Below are 11,473 nucleotides of genomic sequence, written 5' to 3' on the forward strand. Positions count from 1 at the left end.
TAAAATGCTAACCAAGGCCTGTAGAGTCTAGGATGTCGATTTATCTATTTATTCATTTTTTTACAGTTTCTCTGAGCATTGCACAGTCTGACTTTGGGGTATTTTGATGAGACATCCACTCCTGGAACGATTGTGCCACCTGAAGGCTCCAGCATCAATATGCCAAAACTCCTGCTTTTACAGAGATGGTCTCACTTGGTGACGATCAACTGCATTTGATTACTACTTACCTTCTTAATTCTTATGGAAGCAATAAAGGTGCACTTACTTTTTAACAGGACTGCCCTGTTTTTCACATGACTGTGTAATGCATAGTGACATTAAATACTCATAAACTGATATACCACAAAAAAATGACATTACTGTGGTGAAATAAATGGGTGAAATTGGACCCACTGTGTGTGTAATGGACCAAGTTGAAAAAGCAGGAGTCACAGGAATTATTAGAAAAACAGGGTTTTCATTTATTTAACCGAAAAATTATATTTACAAAAGTAATAAATGTTGAGCTCATAAAAGCGGTCAAAGAAACAAAACTAAACTAAACTCAGGTGAAAAGACCTGCGAACACCACAAACCAAACAACTGCCCCAACAAACATAACTGACCTAAACAGGAAATGACAGACAGGGTTATATATAATGGCTGATGAGACCACTACGACACAACAGGGGTAACTAAACAAAACACATTCATAAACCACAAAAACGATGCAGTACAGTCTAGTTTATTAATAAACTAAACACCCAAGAAGAAAATCAAAATCTACTAAACCCTAAACTCGCATATTTAATCAAGTACAAAAGCTTTTTTAATGAAAGAAAATGCACATCTCCCCCTTCAGCAGGAAGTGGTGGTGCAGTCCAATCATCCCTCTTGTATTTAACTGCTTAAAACCCTGCCCACCACCTTTTGTCTGGCAACTCTCAGGGATCATGGCAGGTAAGAAACAGGTAGAAGAAACAAAGTAATGAACTGGTATGTAGTGATGGGCAGATGAAGCCCCATGAAGCACTGAAGCTTTTCATCCAATTGGTTCACCCCAACGCGAAGCTTCATTTGCTCTAGCAGGACACCTACTGGACGTAAAAATAATAGCTGGCATGAATTTGAAGAGTGTGGCATTTTGCACACAGCCTGTAAATGTCAACAACAAAAGGAGTGTGTAAAACATGTATATTGTAGTGATGGCAGCATACTGTGTATATTTATAGTGGCAGTATGGGAAATGATTATTTGGAAATGCTTGAAATGGAAATGATCATTTACTGTGAGGTGAGGTGTGGTTGGGGTGTGGACAGTGGTTGTGCTTTTGTAACGTTGAGGTATGGACAGCTACACACTGCCTGTTCACATTTTATTCTGTAAAAACTAAATTTTCACTGCTTTTATGACCTTTTTAGTGGGGAGAACATAGCTGGGATTTAATGATTTAACAAATCTTTTGAATCCTTTGTCCTCCACAATGCTAAATGGCTGGGAGTCCTCAATCACTATGCTGACCAGGTCTTCATCTATTTGAGATTGTTCTCCTGAGGAAAGACAATAAAGATAAAGCACAAATATAAATATCACACACGTAACTTATAACAGTTGTATAATATTGTTATATCATTTAGTAACATTACTGCATGCTATATTATCATTGCATTTGATGGCTCACCTGGTCTTGCTCCACAATCGGTGTCCCCCTTATTCTCATGCAAAGCTCTGTAGTGCCTAAGCATGGATGAGGTGTTGTTGTTATATCCCAGCTCCCTGGCACATAGCAAACACTTCACCTTGTACAAAAGTCAAGACAGCTCAACATAAATTGTATTGCACCATCAGTATCATGAAAATACATCTTCTGTAGAAATTTACATACCTTGTTGGGAGGAATAAGATCAAAATGTTCCCACACAGGGGAGGACAGCCTCCTCTTCTGAGCTGGCTCCATTCTCTCCTGACTTTCCTCACTCTCATAAACCTCCAAACGGTCTCCAAACTCTCACTAACCGCAACTCTCCATCAAACACCCACATTTTTGAATGAAGTCTGAGGGGTTTATATCGCTGTCATATCTCGCGGCAAAGTTCGAACCGCTTCCTGAACCAGTCACGTGGTACAGCCAGGCAGCGAGGCTTCGGACGTCATCATTTTCAGCTCCTCCCATAAATGAAGCAAGCCTCGATACGCGCTTCGCGGAAACGCCCCCTCCATTACTCGACACACGCTCCGAAGCCTCGATACAGAACGTCCCATCACTACTGGTATGCATACATAAGTAAACTAAATGTGTGTGCTTACAAATAGAACAAATGTACTTAAACCAATCAAACTAATTAGAAACCAAAGTGTGTTATTGTGTTCAAATGGAGAAATAAAAATACACAAGAGTTACCGACACTAGGGTGTGGCCATAGGTTTGGCCATCACAGTGTACAAGCTGTTTATTTGTACGATATTATTAGAGATAAAGTATCTGAATTTCAGGAGCGGGACCACGCCTCCAAACACGCTCCTTCTGCTTGTTATCGATGTGTGATCTCCCAGTTCTATAAGTTGTTTGTTCTTGTTTTTCGTGCCCCACTCTTCCTTCCCTTTTCACTTCTATGTATTGCATGGGGATCTGCCAGGCCCGGGAGCCGCCATCAGTCCCTTTCGAGGCCTTCCCCAAACCGCAGCTCAATTCATGTTTAAGCCATTAAAACGCTGTCAAACCTAAATGAGGACGTGGGCCCAGCAAGTGAACACTACATTTAGCCAATTCAACAAACCAGTTTAATATTGTGCAAATTATTACATTCAAATACTGACTCCACTATTTCTAAACGCAGTGAATTAGTGTGCCTTTTGGTCAAAACTGCAAATGAAGAGAAAGATTGCTGAAGATTGCATCAGTGCTTCGGTTTCTCAAACGTATTCAATTACCGTCTCCCTTATTCATCAACTATTTGCACAATAAAAGTGTAATGCATTTTTCTTTGTACTGGACATGTAATGAAAGGTTGTGTATTGCTCGATAAAGTCTTCAGCATCCTCATCCAATAACAAATATGACTAATAATTTGTTTGTTTCCTCTCAATGACCAACTACCCTTTGTATGCAGTCAGTTGGGCTTTTATTGAAGCATGCCTCATATTCTCACACAAGAAGAAGTGACTGCAGATGCCTTCTGGCTAATGGAGTCATTTAGTGGAGAATGGTGGATTGTGTATAGTACTTCTGAGCTTCCATGCTGAGGCTTGCTGGAGAGGACTAGACAGCGAGTAACATTACAGGGTGTAATTACTTCAAGCACCATTAGGAACGCAATAACGTCTGTGCTTTGCAGAAAAGCCCAGTCCAGCATGCTCACTAAATGTGTTTGTGCTTGTGCAGCTTGCTTTATGTGTGTCTGCACAAACAGGTCCTCCTATTCAAGTGATTAGCAAGTAATGAGTAGATTGCTCCAGCAACAGATTCCCTGTTTGCTAACAAAGTGCCAGCTGAGGTAATGACTTGTCACTACAAAGCACTCTGCAATAGCCCGCTGGCAGAGGCCAAAGTGCCACTGTGGATTCAGCAGGAAGGACTCTGTCCACTCTTTAGTTCATAACCCAACTTCACAAGTTACTTTGTAAAGAAATTTGTGAATTTTGTGAACTCTCCCAGTTAGTGAAAGGAACAAAATTGGCTGGAGTTACCAAAAGAATAAAAGATTCTTCCTGAAACTGATGCTGCACAGACAGCATCAGACAGAGCAAAACTAAAGTGCCCAAAACAGTCTGTATATAGAAGGAAACAAAACACTGAACTTGAATTTTATTACTTGCGGATCAGTCGTGTCACAACCCAAGCAGCTCCATCATGTTAGCGTAGCGGGTGAATCATTCCTCTCGATACAGTTTTGGCAGACAAGTCACATTTGAAATTGATTTATTATATAACTACAGGTGGATGTTGGGTGATGGAGGGGCTAAGACAGCAAACAGCGATGCAGGGTTGTGTGTTTAGTATATGACATAAGGACAGATAGGGATGTTGGTGTAGACGACCAGCTCGACTTTTTTGCCTGAAATGTCTTGGAGGCTTCATGCCATTTTTCAGTGAGACTTTTGGGTCTGTAAAAAGTTCAGTGCGGGCAACCATTTTTATTCAGTCTATTTAAAAATGTAACTCTTTCAGACTGAGCTTGTACTTGAAAGAAGCGTTACCTCAGTGACAGTAGGTAAGCACCGACAGTATAAAATACGGATGTAGCCACAGTAAAGTCTTCCATTGCTTTTGGACTCTAAATTTTGAAGCCTCAAAATTAATCTTTTGTCTTTTAATGTTAGTTTTTTGGAGCCAGAAGCTACCATATTTAGAGAGAGCTAAATTGGAATGCTAAATTATTAGCTAATTGCTAGGTTAGCTAAATTATTAGCTAACAAGCTTGGTTAACAAGCTGCCTTCTTTAACTGTAGTGGTGTAAGCAATAGCTTTGTCCCAGTTCTGGTATTAATTTTTCACGAAATCATGGAAAATTTAATTTAAGTATTGACCGGCATATAAAGTAAATGCTTTAAAAGCAAGTGGGGGCACCAGTTTAGCTCACTGGGATGAGCAGGCCCGCTCTCAGCCATACGGTCCTTCCAAGATCCCAACATCCACCTGGGCAGCCCTGGTTCAAAGCCCTTTGCCGCATGTCTTCCCTGCGTCCTCTGCTTTCCTGTCACTCTTAACTGCATCTATCAAAATAAAGCCAGAATTGTTTTAATTTACTTAAAGTAAGAAGGTAAAAGTAGCTATTCTTGTGCAAAGCTAACTGAACCGTAAAATAATATCAGTAGATGGGTTTACTTTTTTCCATTCTAATTATACTCAGCTGGAATCTGAGGAAAAAGTAGGAAAATGAAAAATATATAGGTATTTTCTGTTGCCCACATTGTAGAGGGTGATTTTAACTCTAAACAGGAAAATGTGCAAATGTGCAGTACAACCCCCCCCCCCCCCCCAAAAAAAAAAAAAACCCAAAAAAACCCAGCCTGCAGACACGTAACACAAGAGTTAAAATGGGATTCAGCAACGGGCGGCTAAAATTGGTTGTAATGGCTCAGTGTGAGGAAATGAATCATAACTCACAATAATTTCTATTTTGAGAGCCTCGGTAGATTTTCTTAGTGTACAGGCTGTGATCAGCTGACCTGCTGCTCTTTGTGGATGTATACAACTTAATTCAACCAGATGTGAGCAGATGTTTCATGAGCTTTTCATCCTCTACACTGACAGTACACTCTTTATGCTGTCTTTATGAAGGTGGAATCCAGTCAGTGGATCTCAGCATCATCAGCTAAAATTCATATGAATCTCTGCTACGCTTGATGTAACCTTACTGTGACCATGAAACCACAGCCACTGTGCACCAGTCACACACGGTTCTTTACTTTAAATCCATCACAGAACAGCAAACTAACGTATTTATCCTGCACTAACCTGCAGAGGTTTTTCATGCAACCTTTAAATAACAAAGTGAGTCTACCTCAGCTTGCAGCTTGTTTCACAATATGAAAAAACATAATGTCACATACAGACCCAATATTTGATTTAAAAACATGAGGGCTTACATGTAAGCTTTCAATTTCCAGTTTATCAAACACCACTGAGCAGTACTTACCTTTAAATCTAACCTCTCTTCTTCCTCTCCTTTCCTGTCTGTCTTATCTTTCTCCATCTCTCTCTGAAGTTAGCGCTCTTTCTTTTCTCTCCCTGTCAAATACAGCAGCTGGACTTTCAGCTAGCAACACACTGTGCCACAAACTGCACACCATCAGTTTGTGTGTTTGCTGATGTTTGTTGAGCTGATAGAAATGTCGAATTTAAAATGACCTGATATTTAAAAAAGTCACTCGCTTTATGTTCGCTCTTCTTCTGTAAGGCTAGCTAGATGCTGAAGTACCGCAACTTATGGACACCTGCAGTCATTTTGGCTTTGTTTTTTTTAGTTTTTTTTTAACAAATGTACCGCTAAATAACTAGTTGAGATAAAACCCAGTACTTAATGTTGTTTCTCAGCTGTTTCACTTGAGCTGTTCACCAGTTTTGGAAAAAGTTATCCACCACTGCCACTGTGCAATGAATCTTAGGATAGGGTAGGGTAGGTAGGTTAGATAATGCATTTCTAACAATACTGTTGCAAGCTGAGGAATCTTAACAACAAAGCACCCACACAGAGATCGAGCTTGCTGTTCTACCCCAAACAGATAGGGAGCGCTCTTTAATAAACACTTCAGCTATACTACACTGTATACAATAACTGTCGGTGAATTTATACTGCAGCGTGGGGATCCTATCCACAAAGGGCAAAACTGTTCTTTGTACAAAGCTGTAAATCTGCTTTCTTTAATGCCATAAAGCTGGACATTTCTACATGGGCGCTTGCTTTTAGAGCCAGCCTCACGTGGACCTTTGTTCGGGTGCTGGCTGGGCCTCCTAGAAACGTTTTAAAGTAATTTACCCTTTATTACCAGAAATGTAGTTCTGTATGTTGATCATGTATAACATCAGTTATTGTGTGAAAATGACCAAACTACTATTCAGCAGGACCGAAGCTAAATGTACTGCATGTCAGTGGTCCCCAACCTTTTTTGCACCACGGGCCGGTTTAAGTCCAACAATATTTTCACAGACCAGCCTTTGAGGTGTCGCGGATAAATACAACAAAATAAAACCAGTAGCGGTACCAAAAAAAAGAAGATTTATTAATAACACACGTGAAAAGACCCAAGGAAAACGATTTTTTTTTTTAAAAAATTGAGGTTTAAAAAACCCTAAAACCCATAAATTTCACACCCGAGCCTCAACTCTCGCGGCCCAGTACCAAATGACTCATGGACCAGTATCAGTCTGTGGCTGGTGGGTTGGGGACTGCTGCTGTATATGGCAGGAAGAATCAACCTGTCTATTGGCACTAACAGGAAACTCTGTGTTAGAATGAGATGTTTTGCTTTCATGTTTATTTCAATTAGACTTTGTCGCTGATTATTTTTCTAATACCGTAATTAACCTTTTTGAGCAATTACCAGTTTTTAAAATATTTTTTCTGTTCCCAGACAATGTTTTCCATTATAAAACAATTAGCTGTGGTTAGGTCACATACTGACAGCAGCAATAGAGTCAGACTCAGGAGCAGCTTTCTTGTTGGTTTGTCTTCCTTTCATCATATTTTGCCACACTGACATGTTTATGAGACAGGAAGCTGCGTACTGGTGATATTTATGGGAGTAATAACAACATGATAACAGCTATTTAATGACAGTTGAAATGGGTGTCATTAGTTTTCAATTGCTTAATTTTCTCTATCAGTTAAGTAGTAGAGGCAGTTTTTTTTTCTTTTTTTGACATGTTATGTTTAATATGATCCATTTTTTTTTATGATTATAGCCTGACAAGAGACAAAGCAAGGATTGTGATAAAGCCTAAATAAGAAACAGAATCATTTCCATCTGTGTAAATGCTGTAGTTACTACAAAATACAGGAAACTGTCATCATGTTCAAATGAAAACTCAACTCACTTAAAAAAAAAAACCTCAAAAAAAGTTTTTCCTCTCCTCAAAAGAAGGAATGCATTGTGGAGTAAATTACATATCACAGCATTGCTTTGAGAGGATTATTACAATTTGCAGGATTAAAAAGATGCTTGGTGTGTGGCCTTGTTAATTGCTGTAATAATGCTGATTCAAGGACCTCTCACTTTGAGTGTTGGCTTTTACTCAGAATTTACATAATGAGGACGAATGGCTTGCTGCATAGCTAATAAAAGATAAGCTGAACTTTTTGAGCTTTTTCTTGTCGCTGCTAAAATTGCAGATACAAAAGAGTCACGAGAAATTAGTGATCTAAAAAAGAAAAACAAAGAATGAGTCCAGCCATCATGGTATGCTGCTCGTCACAGCTGTTTAATCAGCGGGAAGTTTTCCACTCCATTACTCACTATGTTCTTTTTTTCAGATGTTACGTTTGTGTAATAACCACTCACTTATGTAATCTGCTTCACCTGCATTTAATTCCTGATGAACTGAAGTGTTAGGATGGAGGTGGATTAATGCCAATGGCATTTTTGCGCCACGGACCGGTTTATGTCAGACAATATTTTCACAGACCGGCCTTTAAGGTGTCGTGGATAAATACAACAAAATAAAACCAGTACCAGTACTCAAAAAAAGAAGAATTATTAATAACACACGGGAAAAGACCCAGGGAAACCAAGTTAACGATAAAAAAGTAACAATAAAAACCCTGAAAACCATAAATTTCACACCCAAGCCTCAACTCTTATGGCCCAGTACCAAACAGCTCACGGACCGGTACCAGTTCGTGGCCCGGGGGTTGGGGACCGCTGACTTAAATGACCCATAAAGCATTGGTAAGTATTGAATATGAAATGTTACTTCCCTACCTTTTTTGTAGAGTAAAAAAGGTCAAATTGGATTGGAATTGTCAAATTGTCCTTTATCACCTAAACAGATTTGTTTTAAATAATGAAATAAAATGTAGTCTTCAGCTTAAAGGTATACCCTCTAACGTGGGTGACTGCATCGGTGAGATGAAATGTGTAAGGAAAGGCCTGGTTGTGTGTCGGTGTGCATGTTTGTGTGTGGGTCAGAGAGTGAGAGATAAGAGGCCGGTAGTGGCTCCTGACTGAGAAGATGGACTGTTATGGCCTCATTGATCTAGATCTCTCACAGGGAGCTCATTCCAATCAATATAGAGAGAAGTGGGGAACGGTGCTGCTGCTGTTTTGGACCACCGCCCCTGCAGTATCTGCTCCGTCTGTCCTTCTAACTCTTTTTCTCACTCACGCCGCTTTCATACCACCCACCTAATTCTCCTCAGGCTATCACACAAGCAAATATTTCCGCTTTTGTTTGTCTCTTGTTAGACGACCTGCTGTGAGAAGATTTTTTTTAATCAAGATTTTGATGCTGTATTTATTACTGTGATAGAACCTTTAGTGGAGGTCGCACTGCCTGCCACCGCATCACCTTTTCTGCTTCCCTTGATCACATAACAGTTTGCATTGGCACACTGGATGTTCCTGTTGTGTGCATAAGAAACAAAAACAAAGGTTGCAAAAAAAGTGTTTATATATGTTTTAAGATGCAGAATTCTGTCATACTTGGACAAATAGGTTGAAAAGGGCTCGATTAAAGGGAATAGTCTTGATGTAGGCCCAAAGCATCCTTTTTAGGTGTCCCGAGGCAGGGGATGAAAGAAAAGACGTAAGCATGTGCTTTCCTGTTCCCTTTTGTCCCACTATAAGTGTGGGTAAGGACACTGCTGAAAATTGAGGAGAGCCGACTGCCTTTTTATGTGCGTGTGCATTTGTTGTGTGGCAGAGAGGGTGTTTATGCGGCTGTTTTGTCTCACCTTGCATCTCAGGTGGGATGCGGGAATGAGAGAGTGGCTCACGGTGGGCTGCGGACAAGCAGATAGAGAATAAATCAATAAGGAAGTAGCAAAGCAAGAAAATGAGGGAAGAAAGACGGGAGGAGGGAAAACAATTTGATTGTCGCTGCGGAAAAGACAGGCTGGAAAATCCGTCTCGTCTCAGTGCCATGCTAGCTCTTGTATTAGAGTAATGTACAATCATTTTGAAGCCAGCCTGTCAGATAGTCACATTCCACAATACCTGCTTAGACGAGCAGCTTGGCAAAGTAACATTTTGGCAGAGGTGTTAGCAGGAGATAACTTTTAAAATTTCATGGATGAAAGAAACAAGTAACACTGGTGACCTTTTAGTTTTCCCATGTGGAAGGTGTACCGCCAAGACTGCACCGCAGTACACCACACTGCAGTCTTTTACACTCTGGCTTTCTGCTCCCTGGTGACAAATCAGCAAGGTTTTGGATGTAATCCTGCACACAAACCCTGGAAATTTACATGGACTTGAATAACAGTGTGAAAACTTCAGGGACCATACTTGTAACTTTTTTATTGTTAAAAAAAAAAGTTAATAAGCTAATATTTTTGAACACTTGAACACAGACAAATGAATTTCCTCTCAGTTAGTTTGTTTTATGTCATTTTGAGTGCAGTTTCAGAAGAGATACTGTCAGAAATGGCACCTACTGACAGTAAGAAAAAAAATAAATCCTTAATTTCCTTAGATTTTGCTTCCTTACAAGACTTTCTAGTCATGTTTTAAAGTAGTCTTCAGCAATATTTCTCCAGGCTTCCTGAAAGTTTTCTTTGGACATTGGCTACTTTTTGCACACATTTGTGATCCAGTCCTTGTAGCTGACCATTTTCAGAGGAATATTTTTGCTAAGCCACTTGTTCAGGGATTAAAAACGGAGCTAACTCAAGGAATGAACCAGTGCTGCGTCTACACTTTGCAAAGAACCAGTTTTAAATTGTATCTTTAGGCGATGTTATTACTAGCAGCCTGTCGCAAAAACACATTTGTTTGACTGTCTTTGCTTGAATCTATGAAAAATGCCAAATCATGTTGACAAGCATAAAATGGTTACTGTGCACCAACGATGTGATTCCTATTAGCCATTTGCCAGGGTCTTTTCAGTGTCAGGTGCAGTGTGGTCTTAAAAAATTTGAGGAAACTGGACAAGCAGAGGAAAAAAGTGACAAGTGTTAGGCCCCCAAAAATAATATCTAGAGCAGATGAACAGTATCTGCAAGTCATAAGAAGCCATAAGAAGAAGGGAAAAATGCAGCAAAGGACATGCGAGATGCATCTGGACCTTCACTTAATTAATCTGCTGTTCACTGAAGCCTCATCAGAAATGGTCCCGGTTGAAGGTGTGTGGTAGATGAAAAGGCAGGGCACAACCAAACAAGAAGCTTTGAATGTCCTTCAAGAAGCCCAGAGAACTATTCCTGAAGACTATTTAGAGACATGACAAGATTGCCTAAGACAGCTAAGGCTATCTGTGTTGAAGAATAAAGTTCATTTTACCAATTATTGACTTTCAGACTTATTAGAATTGCAAAAACTCTTTTTACATTTAAATAGTGTTTTGCATGTTCCTATAAATCGCTGCACCTATTTCCCATTTTCCAAAGTAAAGTATAAAGAAATGAGGGGTGGCTTGAAACTTTTGCACAGTAGTAGTTACCATGTTGCTCCATTTTGGTAATCACCAAATTAGAAGGGGTTAATTGATTATTAGAGCTTTAATTTAAAAGGGGCTTTATCCCATTAAGATGTGTTTACTTTTAACTTTTTTAATTTAACTTTAAAACTTTAGCCAAAAGTTGTTTTTTGTGCCCTGGTGTGAGTTTTAGGTCGACAAGAAGAAAACCCTGATAATGTCAATGGGTTTGGAGTCGGCATTATAAAATCAATGATGGAATTTGAAAGCATTGTTTACTCGTCATGGAGGGTTTCACCAAAGACAATAACAATTTGTATCATGGGAAGTGGTGCCTTTAAAGCTTGACAGATATAGGGAACTAAAGGTCACATCTCATATCTCAGCCACTGCCACACCAATATAGCTTCTTTATCT

General features: G+C 39.6%; 1 long non-coding RNA gene across 1 annotated transcript; it reads right to left on the reverse strand.

Annotated features, from left to right (window-relative positions):
• Positions 1–459: 459 nt before the first annotated feature.
• On the reverse strand, positions 460–2,118 carry LOC308400018. Its single transcript, XR_013972296.1, has 3 exons — positions 1,868–2,118; positions 1,664–1,781; positions 460–1,532 (listed from the first exon to the last, which is right to left on the reverse strand). It is a non-coding gene; the product is annotated as an uncharacterized lncRNA (long non-coding RNA).
• Positions 2,119–11,473: the final 9,355 nt, after the last annotated feature.

This window comes from Rhamphochromis sp. 'chilingali', assembly GCF_963969265.1.
Source record: "Rhamphochromis sp. 'chilingali' genome assembly, chromosome: 7".
NCBI classification, from domain to species: domain Eukaryota; kingdom Metazoa; phylum Chordata; class Actinopteri; order Cichliformes; family Cichlidae; genus Rhamphochromis; species Rhamphochromis sp. 'chilingali'.